At 42.4% G+C, this 20,221-nt stretch overlaps 1 protein-coding gene and 1 long non-coding RNA gene across 8 annotated transcripts in view; one reads left to right on the top strand and one right to left on the bottom strand.

The window, feature by feature from the left end:
• Positions 1-20,221, top strand: part of FOXN3 (forkhead box N3) — a 131,056-nt gene that overhangs the window by 60,291 nt on the left and 50,544 nt on the right. The gene's annotated exons all lie outside the window — the stretch shown is intronic.
• LOC311438401 lies at positions 4,334-19,154 on the bottom strand. Its single transcript, XR_014694079.1, has 3 exons — positions 19,054-19,154; positions 18,275-18,469; positions 4,334-4,398 (listed from the first exon to the last, which is right to left on the bottom strand). It is a non-coding gene; the product is annotated as an uncharacterized lncRNA (long non-coding RNA).

Genomic DNA, 20,221 nt, shown 5'->3' with positions numbered 1-20,221 from the left:
GGGATGCGTGGGTCAGCATCCACCAGCAAATAGCAGAGGGCCACTGCAGGCACAGTGGGCTTCTTGTGGAGGTGGAAATTCATTTCGTCTGCTCGTTCCACTGCACAAGCAGTCAGTAAGAGAAGTCAGCAAGTGTCTGATCTATAGTACAGCCTTGGGTGAGACTCTTATGCCCCAGTCTAACTGAACAGTCATTTCCTAACACAGATTTCGGAATCTCATGTTCCCCAAAAATAACTACTCTTTTTTTTTTTTTTTTTTTTTTTTTTTTTTTTTTTTTGCTTCGGGGTTATAATTCCTTGATTTTCTGCTCTGTGAAACGTGGATGATGATAGTAATGCTTCTCACTGCACAGAGCTGTCAGTCTACAAAATACTGCCTCTGTATCATATTTTGATGCTCCACTAATGGGATAGCCTTAAAAAGGGAGGAACATAACTGTGAAAAGCAACAGCGCTGTTTGTTAGCTTTTGCTAGCAAAAACTGTATTTTAGACTTTTCTCTTGAAGTTTCAGTCAGTCTCCTTACTTTTAAAGGAACATCTGGAAATTGATTTTTAACTCCATAAATGACTGTTTTGTAAAGATCTGGGGGTTTTGAGTGTCCAGCTGAGTTCACAAGCTTACTGCTTTCATCAGAAGAGCACCAAACGTTTTGACCTCACCTTGTTGTCTTTACAAATTTTGCTTCTCCAAGGACCTGTCCCACCCTTATTGAAGCAGTGCTAACAGCCATGCTCTGCATTTGCTAATGACTTGACTTCAGTCAACCTATTGAATTAAAAGCAAAGCTGCTATCTTGTTACGATAAATCACTTTTCATTCAGATTGCATTATTATTTAAATTGGCTCCCCCCCAACACGTGAAGGGTACCTGACAGTCTCTTCAGGAGTTTCCTTTCAGGAAGATGATTCACGTGCTGCCTCTGTGGAGACAGAATATTTGAATAATTTATTTATTATTAGCATTCAGTGTGTTTGCAGTGGTATTACTGAAGAAGTAAAATGAAGTCGGAGGGGTTGTACAATGTGTCCCTGAGGGAGTAATTTGAACAGCAGAGCTCGCCTTTGTTTGGGAAAGTGGGTAAAGCCCTAGCTGGGCTCCAGAGTCCTGAGGGTGCTGGTGGGGGCTCGTGTTTATGAGAGGGTTTTGAAACAGTGTGTGCATTCAATAAAAGATACCAGCCACAGACAGTGTTTTGAAGAAATTCTTACTGAAATGGCCACTTTGGCATGACATTTTTAGCTCTGTGTTTTGTGTCGTGTGGTTGTACACAGGGTGCTATGTGTTAGCTGTACAGTATGGATCTTTTATCTACACTATAGGTACAGTCTTTTTATTCCTATTTTTCTAGTTCAGTATGTAAGATGGTGGCAAAAGCCGTAATTTATTAAGTGCCTGAAGTGTGGTTGTGTTAACATTGATGTTGGAGCCTTTAGGAGGGAAGTGTGACCGCTGGCTGCTCGTGCTCCCAGTGACCAAAATGCCTGGGCTGCCTTTGGCTCCTGGCACTGACGAGGAGGAAGGCTGAAGTGCAGCAGGCAGGTCGTGTTCATGTTGGCTCAAGTTGCAGAGCATACTGAGATAAGTTTAATTCACACCCAGTTTAAACTCAGTGACTTTAGACCTGCATAGACATTTATGCTATCTTTGCAGATAAGTCTTGTACCGTCCCTTGGACTGACTTCCTTGGAAGCTACAGCTCCTGGGGCCTCAGGACAGAGCGTACCGCTGCTGTTTGCTCTCCATGGCAAACAGAGGGTGTGGGTGCCGGCTGTGAGGTGAGCCTTGGGCACTGGAGAGGGCCTGGCTGCCCATGATTGCCCACAGCGTGCCCGGTGGCAGTGAGAAGGCACTTCGCAGTGCACACTGAGAGGACAGGTAACTGCTGCAAGTCCCCGCAGCGCTGGCCTGACAGCCCTGTGTAGGAAGGGACATGGGGAGGCTGCCCAAAGCCTGGAGGAGGCGAGGAGGGGCTGGTCCTTGCCCCAGTCAGTGCTGAGGTGACCTTCAGGTAGCTCTGCTTCAGGGATACCCCAAAATGGCTCAATGTGTTCTTAGCAAGCTCCTGCTCAGAGGCCTTCTCCTGTGCCAGCACTGCCATACATCCAGGGCTCATCCTGTGTTTCCCATTCCCTGACAGGAGCTGCTGGCTACTAAGAGCACAGGGGTTGTGTGCCCATGCCCAGCATCTCCATGTGCCTGGTGGGGCTCCCGAGGGGCTGTCGGGTGGCTGGACACGAGCACAGCGAGACGCCTGGCAGCAGTGCGTGTCCATCTTGTGGCACCTGGGCCCAGTCCCCTCTGGCTGGTCCAGGCGTGGAGCAGGAGAGCTCAGCGGCCTACACCAGGGACATAACATCCCACCTGTTTTATGGCAGTACTCTGACAGGTCCTGGTTAGAAACTGGCAGTAAGATGAGTGCAGTAATGTGGAAAACGGTGGAGTATGCAAAGATTTCTTTTCCGTAACTGTAAAATTACTGTGATTGTTGCCATCAGGATCTCTGGGCTGATGAGCTGGAGCATATGCTCCATGCTGAGAGCCTGCGACTGTTTGGCGTTCCTAAAATCTGAAGGTGGTTCATGTTGGAAGTAATCTTGGCTTTCATAATTGTAGAGTCTGTTAAAGAGTACAGTCACGAGAGAGGCATACGTCTGTGCCTTACGTGGAGGTTACTAAATCAGAACAATTTCGCAGTTGTTTTGCTCTGAGCAGTTGTGGTGGTGTATAGATTGCCACGAACAAGGGAAGCTGTTGTCATGTTGGGCTGATCCTCGAGGACATGTCAGGCTTGTTGAAACAGAACTACGTTGGCAGAATTAAAGCAGAAGCTCTGGGATTTTTTAAGAAGCTCTCTCGCTTTGACCCTGCTTGTGTGATGGGCAGCAACACATTTTTGGATCCCTGGGCAGACCAAAGCTTCCAAACTAGCAAACAGAGGAAAATTATGGGAAAAACAGCAATGGTGATCAAGTCTGAGAGATGTTCACGTCTGGTGTTTTTTTTTTATGCTGTGTTAGTGGTGTCTGTGGTTAACATTGGCAATAATTGTTCCTCTCTAACACGCAAAGAATTTCTCCCTGCTGGTCAGAGCAGATCTCTGTGTTGCTGGTTAAAGAGTGGTAACTTTTTGGTTCCATAAAAGGCATTTCTTAAACATCTACAAGAAATGGCAAATTAACAGTAAGGGCATATTACTAAGTGAGCCTAACGTTGCTTGAACGCTTGAGAAAACTAGAGGGTATCTTAGATTGGAAGGGAGGTTAGCGGTATGCACATTTCATGCTGTGTGTTATTTAAGCTAAATGTTGAAAAAAACATTTGGTTTCAGACATCGGAATAAAACGTAACCACTGGGAATTCTTCAGCTGTACACTTAAGAGCGTGCAGAGCTCTGGGATAGCTGAAGTTCCTTCTTACAGCTATGAACGCATTGGCTTATTGTGTTGCAATTTATAACAGACTTCAAACTGAATTAGGACTTTAAGAAGGAAAGAGGCAGGATTTTTTCCTATATCAGTAGAAGTACAGTGTGTTCACAACCCCCCTAGAAACAAAACTGGGACACTTTTTGGGGTGAGCAGGCCTTCATGCTATCCATTTCAGTCTACTTGAAGTTGCACCTGCCGGGGTAGAAGACTGTGAACATGAGCCTGCTGTAGATACAGCACCTTCCCATTACCCTCCCTTTTAAAGGAAAGATAAGTAGCATTTGGATCCTGGACAAGAACTTTTTTTGAACAATCCTCTCAGATCAGCAGAATGAGATGAACTCAAGTTTTCTTACAAAAGTGATCTTTGGCAGAAGTCCTTAAGACTTTGAAGCTGGTGAAAGAATTGATCCTGTTGTTAATAGATTTGATACTGACGGCAAATTAGCAAAGAAAACAGGAATTTATATTTGAACTATTTTGGGACAGCTTCCATCAATGTGGAAGTACCATTATTAAGATCCTTGGCTTCATCTTGTGTGCTTTTTTCTCTCAAGTTTTCCTTTTCTTTAAAGGTCAAAGTCTCACACTGGTTGCAATTGCATAAAATAAAGGTAATACGTTCACTTTCTCTCTGACAATATTTATTTCTTTGTCTGGCCCATCATACTGCTCTCTAGTGCACGAGAAGGATAAGGTGAAATAAAATTCCTTACAGAACAATGGGAAACTCCAGAATTTTACACACATGCACAATTTGAATGTAGATGCTAAGAACACTTGCTGCGTGTCTTTTATTTTCATATATATACAGTACGTCCTTGCACTGCAGCTTTTTAACAGAGGTTCTTTATTTCATGCGAATGAATACCTTGTTTTTCTTTATAATAGGACGCGTTGCTTTGTGAAACACATGTTGAGTTTCATCATTCCGTTTCTGGTACTAACGTATAAGTTGTTCCTCCTGAAATAAGAACAATAAAATGTTTCTCCTGGGATGAAAAGATAAAATAGCTAAGGCCAAGCAGCCTGATAACTGTGTGCACAAATACATGTGTGTCTTTATTTCTAAACAATTACCTTTAATATAAATGTGCATTATCAAATATATTGAACATGTACAGATAAATACGCAGTTCCATAGAGAACTACCTCTTCTTGTGCTGTAGATTTGGTCATCTGCCCTGTTCATGTAAACTGTGAAACCCATGCACAGAGGAAAAATTACCTTTGTAATCTAATGTTGTTCTGGAAACCCAGCTATTTCCACTCTTGATAGGCAATGGTTTCTTTGTCAGCCAGATGCTAGACTTGAGGTATGAATATGGCAAAATCATACATTTCACAAGTTTTTGTGACAAGCACTGCCTTTCCCAACACTGTATGTCATGGCTTTCCTTTTTTCCCTATTTTCTCTATACATATTTTCTTCTTTATCGTATCTCATGTTTCCGACAGCCATCCCTTTTGGTCCTTTGGAGCAGATCTAATTGTTCCCTTAGTAGTGTTTCCCTGTTTGTTTGTTTGTTTGTTTGTTTTTCCCTCTTCTCCTTCAAGCAGTTCCAGTTTCAATCACTGATTCTGACATTGTTAATGCTCAACACACTTTGGGTTAAAAAAAACTTAGGTGTGGGATAAAGTTGTTCAGGTTTTGTTTTCATTTTGTTTGTTTATTTGCTTTTGTTGTCTTACCCTACCATCAGTTTGTGTTGTTCCCCCCCCCCCCCCCCCCCCCCCCCCCAATTCCTCTCAATGCCATTATGTCAGTAACAACTTACTCTATTACCAAACCAGGGTGTATTTCTCTATGTGTCGTAAGGGAGAAGACTGCGTGATCCTTAGTGAGGTGAAGGTGTACTTCTGGATCTGTCTGTTGAGGTTTTGCTACAGTGGCTAGTGAGAGATGAGGTATTTTTTGTTTTTAATAGTATCACAACTTGTCTTGGTCTCACTGATGGACCAGAAGCATTACTAGGTCTGTATTTTCAAACTCTTTGTAGTAGAATTGAATTAGTGGCTTAAAGTTGGAAAATAGCAAATGCTGGCCAAGATGCATGATCATTTAAGAAACAGGAGTACATTTCTTATTATTTTTGTTTTGGTTTGTTTTGATTTTGGTTTGCTTTAATTTGTCATCCAGTCATATCTCTGAGGTGATCTATTTGTTCTAGCTTTTTGGCTTTTTGATACAGTTCCTCACTGTGTCAGTAACTTTGCTGCTTCTTTTGTTAGGTTACAGCATCTTGCTATTTCTGCTCAGTACTTGCACAGGAAGCCTACCTAGTAGCTGTAAGAAAACGAGGCCTGAAGGATGTGACCTGATGTCTGAGGAAGGGTTTAATGTGGCCAGGTCTGGTGAACAACAGTGATGTTTGTTCTTAATGCTTTGAGCAGAATTAATCCCTGCAAAGGCAACCTGAGTACAAGTGAGTACTCCGAGTGCAGTTTCATACCAGAAGACAAGAGAAGCAGCTCGGTACTGTCTGCTCAAATTAATGCTTTAGACACCCAGCAGACACTTGACTTCCCAGTACCATCTGAACAGCTTAATGCTTGAAGGCAGAAATGACAAGGGGCAGAAGTCGGTGGCAACAAAATCTAGCAAACAGGCAGTACTCCAAGGTCATTACTCCGTGGCTTTTCTGTTTAGTCACCATGGACTAGCAGAGCTCCAATTACTTCTAAAGAACAGGGTCCAAAGTTGCTAGCAGATTCTGAAATGAATCCTTCTGAAATTGTGTTGCCAGGATCAACAGCTACTCTCCTACCAGAGTTGCAAATGCAAATAGGTCAGTGGCTTGGTAATTTATGTTGTAACATTTGGTGATTTGCCAGCTGTCAGTAGAGATGCCCGTTCTGCCTGTGTGCAGATACTTTCATGAACTCCAACATACATTAAACTCCTCTAGGTAGCCCTTAGTTTCCACTCTTGGGAGTACAGTGAGCAAAAATTATACAACAAACAGTGCTGAGTTTTTGACTGATATTTTACTTTCTCCATGATTAACTGCAACAAGAGATCTTAAGTATTTATTGTGCAAGAGGAGGAAAATGAAATGTAAGGGGCCCAAATGAAATGTACTAGTATACAAGGCCGTTAAGCAGCTCTTTAGCAATCCACAGATGGAGTATAATGGCTTAAGGTGATGATAGTGAACTATCAGCCTAACTAAAGGCATCTCTCACTTTTTATTTGAGTTTATTTGAACAAATGGAGATGTTGTGGCAGTACTTAGAGCACTTCAAAAATAATCTTTTCCACAGAAGATTGGTTTAAAATAATAATAAGGGAAAAAAATGTACCTTAGAGCAGATCTGTTATGTGAAAACAAATCCTAAAGTATACAGTTCCTCTAGATGTATTATTCAGCTGGTTAACCTGCTTTATAAGCTGAAATTCTTTTCTGGATAATATCCTAGGGGAGAGCACTCTGTAAGCCTGACAGGAGGAGGTGCAGCTTTACACACTTGAGACAATACGTAAGAATCCTAAAGCTGCTTCTCGGAGCAGTCTGCAACCTGCAATTTGAGGCACACCCAGGTGCTGCGGAGGCTGGCCAAGGACCCAAGAGGAAAGAGGAGCTGTGAGCCTCAGCAGTTTATTCTGCTTCTGTGACTTTAAACACTCTGATTTGAAAATGGCTAGCTGTGGGGTTGTGTTAAATGCTAACTCACATGAGCAACCATATCTGTAAATGTTTAGTAATCCCTCAACCTCTCTCATCACACACTGCAGGTTATTCAAGTTATATCAAAAATAATTTGATGAAAATCTGAATTTTTCTTTTCAAAGTACCTGCATTGTGTGAATCACTGTGTGGCAGCTGTAACTAGCATCATGAGTCTCCACTGGAATGCGTGTGCTGGTTAAAGTAATACCCCATACTGCTCTGTGGGGCTGCTTGTTGTGGTAGCATGCAGCACGCAACGCTCTTTGGGCATTGTCTTATTACAGGTGTCTTTTTCAACACCTCAGCTTCCTTGGAGTCTTCGTGTAGGTGTTTCCTCAGTATATATTAACTAAAAATCAGGAAGTGAAGTGTGGTTGGATTTACATAGGAAACCAACAGGCCGACACCTGCAGAACTCCTTCCCTGTGGGCGGTTGGTCCTCCCGAAGCAAAAGAGCCCCTGCAATAAGTTTGCTCCAGGTATGCAAACTGTTTGCAAAATAATGACGTAGAGTTTCCCATGTCCTCTCACTGGTTCCAAAGCAGAGGCTGCCCTGGGCAGGAGGCTGGCTCCCTCAGCTGGGAGCTGCGGTCAGCCCTGCTCAGGGGCAGTGGGGAACCCAGGGCTAGGAGGCCCCTGCGAAGGGCAGAGCGAGGTGGCCTCTTCAAAAGGAAACAGCCTTCCCCTTTCAGGCTATTTGAAAAACAACATCCAGAGACGTGAAAGGAGAAACCCAGTTGGGGTCAATTATGGTTGGTATTAAAGACATCTTTAGAAATGCCCCATTGCATCCAACTCACCTGGCTAAGAATCTGTACGTTTTCCTCTGCTTGGGTTCTGTGAGATGGAAGGGAGCAGTTTTACACAGTACTAAGTCTCCAAAATGATTCGCAATCTAGCTGATTCTAATGAACTCAGGACAAATGCTGAAGCTGGGGAAGATTTCGACATGCTGTTCTTGTTATACCAACACAAAGAGTCAACCCGGTTTTCTCTGGCCTGCTGTGCAGTGGTGGTTTCACAAGTCGTATTTCTTCTGCACTTGCTGAACCACGTCACACTGCTCTTCTGCCATAATATATTCTCCTTACAAAGCTGACTGTCAGTTACATTAATTAGCTATTGGTAGTGATGTGTCTATTATAAATAGAGGAGTTTTTTTTTTAAACAAACAAACAAACAAAACTTACATCTTTATGTCTTTCCATATAATTTTAATTTATCTCTCCTGTTTACTTTAGGATGCAGTTCTCTTACTATGTAATCACTTTATATGTATGTTTGCATTGTTCTCCTCCTCTATTAAAGGCATTAATTGTGGAAACTGCGATTTGGTGGGTTACTATAAATCTAGCTAAATTTAGCATTTCCTAGCTATTAAGTGCTTCACCTTTTCATAGTGGGATTTTTTTATTATTATTTTTGGGTGGGGAGAGGGGATTCTGCCACCTCCGTGACTTCTATTTAGGTTAGTTATTTGTGTATATAAGCAAATCTAGACTGCTGGTTATGCCATGTTTTTTGCATGCTGCATGCCAGTTCTGCAGGGGATGGAATTAGTTTGTTTATTTTATTATCAGGGGTGTTCAAAAAAAAAAAAAAAAAAAGGCTTTTGAGCAGCCATTGTAAAAGTTTGAATTTGCTCAGTTAGAGACTAAGGTTTCCAATTAACACGAGTTTATTCTTTTACTTAATTGTTTAGTCAAGAGTTTATTCCCCTTGCCTCTGCCCATTGTGCATGCTGGCTTCATAATTTATTATTTCCTTTGATGAAACTGAAATTCTGGGTAAATTTCTGCTGTCAGTGAAAACTTGCATTTTTTAGGAATTCACAACCCGGTCACTATAATAGAAATATGTTATATGATAACTAAGTTTATAACTAAGCCCATAATTCAGGGGTGCATGGCACTTTGCAGAAAACCAAAAGGCCAAAAAGAAAATCAAAAGACCTACAATAGGCAATATCTAACGTGACGTGTATACATGTAGCATGTTTAGCTTTCAAAAACCACCAAATATTTTCTATGCAACTATGGAATTACTTGGATTGTGCTAATAACTTGGCAGTTACCACATACAGCACTTCTCATCTTCAAAGCACTTTGAAGCATTATCTAATTAATTTGCCCAGCATCCTTTTCAGCAGGTTTGGGTGAGTACCAGCACCCCAAGCTTAAGTGGAGAGTTTGAGCCCAACAAGTTTGGCAAGAGCCACAGAATCCCTGATCCCACTGTGATTCCTTGGTCCTTTTTTAGAATCCATATCATAAGAGATTCCCAACATAGTCAAGAAACATGCTGCAGAATTGTTACATATCTCCCTCTTTGCTTCAGACATTGAGGTTTGGAGACCTGAATTAATAATTGCACGGTAAGAAAATTGCCACAGGCTTTTGCTGTCTGTGGTGGACATTTACGCACCAGGGTTACTTCATAAGAGCCTAGACAGAGGAGGTGATAAGGGGATGCAAAGGCATTCAGCACTTGGCCACCATCCCAAACAAGGAGTGGGGAAAGGAACTGGGTAGAAGATTATCCAGGTTAGGTGGTTATAAATCCCATTAGTACTTCCACGGCCAGACAGCATCTTTCTATCTCAGATTATCTGCGTGACTGTTCGCTGCAGGCATCGTTGCTGTGTAGGATTTGGGCCTGCTGTCAAGTAACAGCCCCCCTGACCCTGTCCATTTTGGGTTCCACAACCCATGCCCATGAACTCCAAAATTTCAGTCAGGAGACTAAAGATTTACTGGGTATCTTTGCATTCCTTACTGCTGGCTGGAGCTGCACATAGGCATGTAGCTCACTTCATCTGCACAGCTATTGGAGCAGTCACATAAGTCAGTCAGTAATTTCCTGCAGTATTTTTTTCTATTTAAAGTACTGGAATCACAGAGCACTCAAATTAAGCAGTTCATGCACTTTGGAATTGAAGAGAGTGCCTTGGAGAAACTCTCAAACTGCAGCTGAATTAATGCTAACTGGGGCCTGAGGATTGCTAGCAAATACGGGCAGATGAGGGGCTGATAAACCTGGCAGAATTTCAGAAAGCAAGGGTGGGGTGGCTGGGGAGCATTATCTTATCTAAATGGTAATTTCTATTCTGTACGTTAATTAAAACACAGAGTGTACAAACGAGCATTTAGGAAATCTTTTGGAGGATCTTTTCCTAAGGGGGTGTTTTGGAAGTAAATTGCGAGTTGTACATGTCTGCTCAGTGCAGCCTCCAAGAACGGCACAGAAACAGGGGATCCAAATTCTGTGCCCCGTTCAAGGAAGAGGTTTGTATGTATGCGGATAGCTTTGGAGGAGTCTTGTTTTGTTTTGTACTTACTAATGCATTTTGGAGATCCTGATTCTCCCAGCAGTAAAGGGAAGAGATTTTACTTGTTTCTTAATGATACTTCTTCATGAAGACAACTTGAACATATCCAGGAACCAGTTTGGATGAGTTCAACCAGTTATAGGTGGGGCTGGCTTTTTATTTATTTTAAGCATGGAAGCAAGGTTCCCATTTTGTAATCAGAAAGTGTTTACATGGGAGGCATGCTTTTCATTACCATGTCAGCTTTGCTTTCTTTGCTGTCTTATTGTGCATTCATGACTCTGATTTGTTTGCATCCCTGCTTCTGTGAAACATCCCGTATTTTGCATCTCGGGTGGAATGATCTCATGCACTGGCAGATGTGGGTAGTGTTGGTATTTTATTTGCTACTTCGCCTTTTTCTGGAACATAAGCACATAGCACCTCAAAAACCAACAACAAGCCAATCCCTCTGTAAAACACTTCTCACTTGAAAAACTGTCGAATTTATTGGATTCGTAGTAATAGCAATGACCTCAGGTGTAGCAAATGAATAGCAATGAAAGCCAAATAACAGTCTTCTGCGGGGTTTAGAGACGGGGATTTTGGTTTTTAAACTTTTGCAGAAGAACAAATATTTCCTGTTTGGAAATGGAAAAATAGAAGTTACAGATGCCTGTGTGGAATTAAAAGGGATTTGAAAATGAAATGTAACCCTGTGCCCCAAATATGAAATTGCATGTGGTTTGCCTGGGCATTTCAGGAAAATCCACTCTCCTAATCTAATCCAAATAATTAGATTTTGGATTAAGGTAGGCTACAGCCATCGGAACCAAAACAGGTAGAGAGAATTTGTATCCAGTCTGGACCTTCTCTTATGACACCTAGGTTATTTTTCCTATTTGTAAAACTCTGTAACTTTTCCTTCAATGATTAATCTGTAAGCAGAGTGCAAAAGGTATTAGGGCTAGAAACAGAAAAAGATGAATGCTGACCTTTCTAATTGGCTCTCGAAACCTGAAATATTTACCGCTTTGAGGATTAATAATGTTTGTGGAATGATTTGTCATCTAAACCAAGTATTTCTTGCTTCTTCGTGAAGCCAGCCCTTCGATAAATAAGCATGTGCTGGTGCCTCCACATAGTGGAGTTTTATACATCAGTGTAGAAAGAAATCTTACTTCCAAGTGATTCAGAATACACTTCAGTAGCCAAGCAGACTTCACTGTTGGTTCCTTTGCTTTCTCTGCTAAGTGTGATCATGGTTGGAAATGGATGGCTCACTTCTGTATCTGAAGTCTGTGGCACCAGGAATCAAGACTTAATCACTCCCTGCATTGATGGGTAGCGGAGCAGAACGGCTCTCTCCACGCTGACAGCATGGTATTCTCTGGAGGTAGTGGAGAGGGCTATAAAACCTGTGATTCTGTGCTCCACGATGGATTAGGGGTTTTCAAGCATAACTTGGAGATTTTTTCTCTCCAGTAGTATTGAGGCTGAGATGTCTGGTAGCACCCTAGAAAGCATAATGATGTTGCCTCCAGGAACCTTGATATTTTTACTGTTTTCTGTAAAGTAGCTTCTAGGATTAACTGTTTGCATTGCAGCATATTACAGCAAGTTTTATTAGCAGAGGATAACGACTTCGGCATTGCCCTGACAAATCTGTAGTCTCTTCACAATATGGACTCAGTAAATCTGATGAAACAGATTGCCTTTGTTGGCAGTGCTGGCTTGTTAAAAGTGCCTGTGAAAAGAAAAGGATGCCAGAAAGTACTGTACTTTTACAAAGGAAAACAAAGCAAACATAAAAAAACAAAAACAAAGAGACCTTTCCTGTGGCTTTGTTGCTGTGATAAATACAGTGGGTTCCAGGAACTTCTGAAAGGGAGTCTTTAAAACTGATTTGACACACAAAAGTGCAAACACTGACCTAATCTTGAAGAGCAAGTAAAATCACATTGTGTTTGACTTTAAAAGGGATGGTAAACTCTGTCCTGCTGGGCCTCTGCAGGATGAATGAACACTGATGTTTCAGAATCAAAGTAGCCCATGTCAATTCAGCCTTACGTGTTATGCAACGGCTGAGGATTTTAGGAGAATTATGACGTAAAAGCCCAGTGTTTATTTAATAAACCAATCGTTAATTACAGTTCGGTAATTTGCTTCTGGGGTAGAATGAGGAGTAGCTGTGCAGCCCTTTTCATTTTAATCACAACATCTGTTGCAAGCATAAGTTTCTCTTCTCTAATGGAGTATTTTGCTGCACTGATGCTATGTGCATATTCTTGGCAATGCTTTAGCCCAGCTTGGCTGTTTGTTGGGGGGATTAGTATGTGCCTGCTCCACGAGACACCGACCCATTTGCTCAGGACGAGCTGCAGGAGCTGATCCACCGTCGCTGGTCTTGATCATGGTTTTCTAGCCATACATTTCCCTTTTTTCTCTCTCTCCTATCCCTACCAATTAAATCAAGCAATTGTAGAAAAGGCACTTGTAACCGTACCAGCATTATAAAAAGATGATTTTGTAGGTCATTTATACTGAAATGTGCTCAGAAGCTCTACTGTAGCTGTCAGAGCTATAGTGGAAGCTACTTCTCCGAAGCAAGAAGCAGGCTTATACTTCCAAAAAGCACAAACTTGAATTGCCTCCATTGCTGCAGCAACCACTGCCTGTGACTCCAGACAGGAGAATGGGCTTTTTGTATTTACACTTAACATGCCCTATCCTGGAAAAGAGGTTGTGGAAACAGATGCAAGTGTTGTAGAGAAGGAAGAGTTAGTAATTGAGCTGCGAGGTAAAAAAAACAAAAACCAGCAATGACCCAAAAACACTACACTGCATGGGAGAGAAGTAAAAAGGAAATAAATTTGCTGTTGTCCTGTAGGACCCAAACCAGCACATCTTAGAACCTCAGTTCTTCCTGAAAATCTTCATTTTCCAAGAATAATTAATCCCAAATTGGCAGTGAACACTGGAGTTTCTTGTTGGTCAGAGGTATGAACAAAAGTTTACATTTCGTGAGAGGTTCAGTGAGCTTGGGGGTAAGGGTGCTTCAGGGTCGATGCTAATTCCTGCAGTCATTTTCTCCTGTGTCCGTTAGTGGATAAAACCAAACAGGTTCCTCTTACCTGAGCCTGTGGCAAGAGGCAGCATTCATGGCAAGCAGTATTGGGTGTTGATATCAGTAGTCTTGGGGAAAATGTTTAGCATTTCTTTTTAGGAGGAAAATCTGATGTTTTCCCACCTAGCCTTTTGACAGTGTTAGTTTGCTTAGCTTGGTAGTCCTGATTTCACGCCAGAATAAAGAAAAAACAAAACAAAAAGCATAGTGTATATTTACTAGCACTGATGCAGAGAATAGGGTTACTGTGTTGCCTTGCCCAAATCTAGGCTTTAATGATTTTCCTTCTTTCCGAGTGGAGCTTAAGGGAGCAGCGTATAACTTATACAGCCTCATAAAGGCTCCCATGTGCTGGCTATGAGTGCTCGTGCTAACGCCACTTCTTTTCCAGCCCTAATGATTTCTATCATCCTTTGTCACCCGAGTGTGGTGGCCTGGCCCCAAACCACACGTGTGGTGCCGCAGACAGGCTGGTGGCTGGGAGCTGAGTCGCTGCAAGCAGACCCCAGTGGGAGCTCCCGATTCCACCACGTGCAGCTCTGCAAGTCCGTGGAGTCAGGGTGGCCTTCACCAAGGGGTTCGGACTGCTCGTGCTCCTACTAAAACACCTGCATGAATCAGAAGCTTTAGTCTCAATTAGGAGATGGATGTTGTAAAGTGAGTTGCAGGGGGAAAAAGTTGCCACCTTATTTTTAATTATATTTGTACAACTTTGTATGCAGTAATTATGTGTTTTACTCTGAACATCATGTTACATTGGGAAATAAATGGTATAGGCTGAGTCTGAATTTTAAGTGTGAGCACTGTTTAAAAAGCAATTAACACCGAGAGGTGTGCGGAGTGATAAACGGGGGAGGAGGCGAGCAATTGGAAGTGAAATGATCTTGCTCTAACAGCTTAATGTTCAGGGGATGCGGTAGGGAAGCAGCTCGTGCATCACCTGAATTTCTGTGGGGCTTTTTGGGCCAGGCAAATCCTGTGGCAGCGTGGCATTCATGTGTGGGGCTTTGGCTGGGGTCTCTGCCTTCCCTGCTGGCTTTGCTTTGCCCACGGTATTGACGAGTGCTTAATTACATACACAGTGCTTACCGAATGTAACGTAACTTCACTTACAAAAAGTTGAGCTTTTATTGTGGTTTTGGAAGACATCAAAGAAGTGAGATTCCTATCAGTCTAGCTTTTCTGCTTGGTGACTCATGGACCTTCATGTGGCTCAGATAGACACAGGTACGTTTTACAGCTTGGGCATGGCTTTGACAGGTTTGAAAGTAAATAGGCTGAAACTCTGAAAAGCTGGCAGTAGTGCCACCATACTATCCAAGGGGCATTTTGACTACTAATCAACTTAAAATATTTTCGGTTCTCTCATCCTGGTTCATGTGTCTGACAGACAGTCACGTTAATGAGAGCAACACGTGCGCAGTAACAGGACAGACTCCTGTGGCTCTTAGATGAAGTTCTCAATTAAGCACTTCCCTTCCTTCCAGAAATGACAGGCAAAAGCTGAAGTAATAAAATTTGGGAAGTAAATTTAAGGAGATACAATGGGTGTTGAGTCATTGCTTCAGCTCAGTTTCTGTATTGTGAAATGTTTATTTTGTCTGTAACCTAAAACTCCTCCCAAATGTTGGGCCAGTTATGTTCTTTTGTTCAGGGAAACGAGTAATTTACCAAAGCTACAGAGAGTGTATTACAGTTCTGATTCAATTTGCCAAAAGAAATAAAGAAAATTAAGTTTCTGTAGTGTTTTGAAAGCTCATTTCTTTAAAGACCTTCCAGACATTTAAGCGTCTAACTCTTAGAAGTGCAGTGAAAATGACTTTATATGCAAAACAGCAAGATTTTGAAATACGAGTTAACTTTTAGAACGTTGCTGCAAGTACTGTATTTAAAAGTAGTAGTTATTTAGAAACAATGGAGAGAACTTTTCCTTGCCTGACGGGCTGTGGTGTGTTTCGTTCTACCAGAAATGCAGAACTAAGGCTGTACCTCCTGAGCATTAAATGTGGGTGAACTTCTTGTTGAGGAGGATTTGTTAATGTGGTTTTACAGGTAAGCTCTCTTCTTAATAACATGGCGGGCCACTCAAAAGCATTTTTGTTGGCATAGTTGCTTCTATTAACTAGAGTATTTCTTTCGAGGCATCACCAATTCTAGCTCTGTGTCAACATCGCTGTGTCAGTGAGTTCCTTGTGCAGACCTGGCTCAAATGTTACCAAGCTCTGGTTTACACCAGCAAGCTTTGCCAGTTCCGCCTCATCATCCTCTCACAAAGAGAAACCAGTGCTCCCAGCTGAATTCCTCACTGCAGCTTTGGGAACTCAGAAGAGCAATCACTTATTGTCATGGGGAAGAGTTGTACAGCTGTGTCCATGAAAAGCTCTCCCCCTGTTGGCTCTATCAGTGTTGTACCTGGGCTTGGTGAGAGCAGGTCTCTGGTACATGCTTGGGCTGTGACCTGCTTCCCTGGAAGTGTGAGGCTGTTCACACCAGCATGATCCCAGCTGTGCTCTGCCAGCCACTGGTTTCTTGAGAAGGAAATGTGGACCTGACAGTCTGGATGGTGGAGGAGCAGAATGCTGCTGCAATGGGACGTGGAGGGTGGGTGAGCATCACCCTAGGGGATGCCTCCAGCACTGCTGATGAGTGCTCCCCGTGCCCCAGAGGCCCTGGGTGCAGAAGAGACCTCCAAGCTCCACTGCCAGTTAGCCTCCTCAGGTACACGAAAGGCCCTGGCGGTTGTTTAGAGATGGCTTTCGTGCACACCAAGGCATGTGTTACCTCTGCCACCACAATGGTTTGTTGCTCTTTCAAGTCAGCGCAAACCAAGGCAGCTTTCCTCCTGGTTCTATATGGACACGGTGGTATGGGCAAGTGTGGGCTGTGGCTACAAAAATGAACTCTGCCATATTCAGAGCAGTCTTCACCCTCTAACCCCTTAACCTCTCTCATGTGTTTCAAATCATGTTCTGTCAGTATTTGGGCAAGAAGCTGAAACTGGAGAGTGTTTCAGCGTGTTAGTTATCCTTATCAAAACTGGAAAATTTCTTAGCGTTGTTACTGCTAAACAGCTTCACGGTTGTGCAGATAAGAGTTCCTTTTGGGGACGAATTGCCACTAATAAAGCACTTCAGAGCACAGTGACAGCATCAATGCTGAGCAAAACCGTGTAGCTAAAGATTGGAGCACACCCCTGTGATGGAAAGGTTTTGCTGGGAAGGACTGTTTGTTCTGGCACCGTGCTGCACACCTTGCCCATATTCGTGTGGTTTGTTGACTCTTTGCTGTCTCCCAACAAAAACTATTCCAGACCACTATCACTGGAAATGGAGCACAAGTTTGAAACCAGAAGTCTTCCTGGTTTTCAAGTTGTAGCAGTCACAGAGGAAGGCAGGAAATCAGTGCTGCCAGTGGGAAAGAACAAAATGGGGAATAACGCTGGCTCGAAGGCTCAGAAGAGGAGATTGCTTAGATTGTGAAATAAGTTAGGGTTATTTTCATGTAGGAACAAAGACTCCATATACATTTGTTACCAATTGCTTATAATGCAGGTCGCTCCTATTTTGTGTAATACTCAGAAATGCATGGGAAGTTGGAAGTTCTTTCCTATGTGCAGCACACATTAGTTTAAAAATTGGCATAAAGGAATAGGAGTTTTGTTTTTCGGGTCTTTCTTTCTTTAAAAAGTGCTTATACCAAATGTTTTGTTTTATATTGCCAGTTTGAAGTGGAGATCAAGTCAGCAGTGCAGCAGCCACCACGTATAGCTGTGTGAAGAACATCTCTTGTAAATATCAGTCAATACATCTCTGAGTGTTTTATGGAACATAACATAAAAGGCATATTCCTTGCCAAAACTTCCTTTGTGCTGGGCTTCTCTCTAATGTAATTTCCATCAGTTAAAGAATAAAAAGAGCATGTTTTTGGGCCCGTTTTGCTTGGCAGTGCACAAAGGAAAAGAAGGTTTGGGGGGGTGGGGAGTATGATTTCTCAGCTCCTTCACACAAAGAAATACTGTACTGCTTTCAGAGATCTCTTAGTACAAATGCCTCCTGTCACAGGCGATCAGTGTTACGCCATTTTGACACAGCTGTACAGGATACTGCAGTGCTTTATGAAATCGTTGCCCTGGACTCAGTACAGGAGGACTGGAACTGGGCTAAAGCCATAGGTCTGATTTTCTGTACTCATGCTGGTGCTAATTGTGAAGCTAAAATTGCTTCAGTGGGTAGTTCTCAAATGGAACCATTTAATGTTAACGTGCACGTAGAGGATGAGGCTAACCTAGCACAGAGCTGCTTGGAAGGACGGGGGCTGTCTGTCTGTTTGGGGCTGTGCAGCTGTGTGCTGTCTCAGAGGAAGGAGAAAGAGAAATCCAAACTTGCATGGCACCCCTGTTGACTTTATGTTGTGATTTTGTCAGCATGTCTGTATCGAAACCCTGGTAGTTTAAAATGTGGTTGGTTGTTCTTTCCTTGAACTTAAACCCAGTAACCTAGTTGAACGCACCAACCCCAAAGGAATCCAAACAGTGTGGTAGGGCTGGATGTTTCAGGAACATCTTATTTCAACCGTTTCATCCATAGCAGATGTCCCACCAGAACATTGTCCCATCCCAAAAAGTCTGACTGCAAGCCACCAAATGCTTGGCTCTGTCTCCTCCCGCTAGAAGTGGCATCTGCCAGATCTCTGCACCAGGAGACAAGGCTTGACTGGGAGAAAGAGTTGGACTCACCTCAGCGGGGTGTGGAGGGAGGCAGCTGGAGAGCTCTATACCCCACCTAGAGCAGGCATTGCTGCTGCCAAGGAGGAAACAGCCTGGCTGGCAGCAGGTCACCTGGCTCAGCAGCTGCCTGAAGACACTGGTACGAGGGATGATGCTGCGTGCCACGTGCTTGATGTGCCTTGAGGTAGTTCTGCTGCTGTAGCCCTACACAGGGAAAAGCAGAAGGTAAAGAGCTGATGTTCCCTGTGGTTGTTAGCACAAGCACATGCACAAGAATGTGGTTCGTGCTTGTTAAACTCGTATCCTGGTTGCCCTCTCCCAGATGAGCTGTGTAATACTGAAAAAGAGATAACAGTAAATAAAATGTTCAACCTAGTTTGAAACTGTCAATAAACAAATGTCTCTGTTTTATGTTGTGTGCACACATTTGGTTATCAGATGTTTCCTACAGTCCTGCTGCTTGATGCTCTTTGTATGCATCTCCTTTTGGGACTCGCGTATGAATTTTCTCCTAATTACAATCTTGCACTGCTAAAACTAGTTTATTAATGATGAGTGACCATGACTCCATTAATGTGTAAGAAGAAAGTAAGATCCAACTCCCTTGCCTTCTGCTGGTCACAAGTACTTTGAAGGTAGGTGGCTTTATTCCCATGCTTACCATTTGAATATGTTATCTTTTTATGCTCAAAGTATCAAACTTCCTCATTAGTGGGCTTGCTGTGAGAACATCCTCTAGAGCTGGCTTTTTGACTTAAAACAGAAACTGAAAATTTTATCAGACTTACTTGTGTTGCACTGAATTCCATCAGATTTCTTGGTGTCCCTCTATTTTTCAATTTTCATGAAAGTACTTCCATTAAAATCTAGTTTAAGAACTCATGTCTTGCTGCTGGTTCAGTAATGCAGCCTGCTCTGTTTGCAGTGTGTCGCTGGTACGTTGCCCAGTGCTGTGTGCTCATGTACTAGTGGAGGGGGGTGTTTGGATATTTGAGGAGACAAAGGTCTCTGTACTCTTTCATGTTTGCATGGGATTTTTTGTTCAGTTCTAATTTATTGCTTTTTAGCAAGTGTGGGCCATTCAACTTCCACTGCTTGTTTATTTTTTTTTTGTTTGTTTTCCTTTTCTTGAAGTCAAAGAAACACATCAATATTTGTGATTCTGATGGATTTTGAAACAATTGGTCTGTTTGTTTGCTAGTATATTCTAGCAAAAATGTGTAGGCATTGCATAATGAAGGTAATTAATGTTGCCTCTGAGTTTCCATTTGATTCACACTGAGACAGGGAATCCTGATGTGCAAATGATGTATTTGTGTGAACATTTTGGGTCTTTCAGCCTTGTGTTTTCCACAGCCCACCTCTGTTATTTTACCACAGGCATTGATACATGCTCAGTTTAACGGTTTCCTTTTGTACTTTCTGAGGTTTTCCTGCTTCTTTTTGGTTCTTATTCTTGTATTTCCCTTTAAAAGAATCTTCTGGCCCTCCACAGGTAATTTTGCAGCTTTGCTCAAACTCAGATGTAACAAATTCTGCACTTTAAAGCGAACTGTGTGAATTTGTGTTCAGCATGTACCAGATTTTTATTTAGTATACCTTTAAATGTGGTTCATGCTTGACTTTCACAGTGAAGGCGTGCTGGATATTTCAGTGCAAGTACACCTTGTTTCTTTATGTTTGCTGTTGGTGTGGGTATGGGCTACTAGTAATACAGTAAGAAGAAAGGATTCTATCGATATTTATATAAGGTGTGTGGTTTATTTCTCCCCATTGGATGTGTTGTTAAATAATAACTGCTGTGCTCCAGTGTTATTTTTTAGGTAAGTTTATAAAAGAACACACATCACTTGAAGGATTAGTTTGTTTTTTTTTTTCCCCTAAACTGTTGCATGGAGAATAGTGTTCAGTATATGATGTGTTAGACCGTGAAGAGTAGAAATGTGGTCTTTAGGT

The sequence above is a fragment of the Aythya ferina genome (genome assembly GCF_964211825.1).
Source record: "Aythya ferina genome assembly, chromosome: 5".
NCBI classification, from domain to species: domain Eukaryota; kingdom Metazoa; phylum Chordata; class Aves; order Anseriformes; family Anatidae; genus Aythya; species Aythya ferina.
The sequence above is the reverse complement of the archived record's forward strand: the minus strand, read 5'-3'. Positions and strand labels throughout refer to the sequence as shown.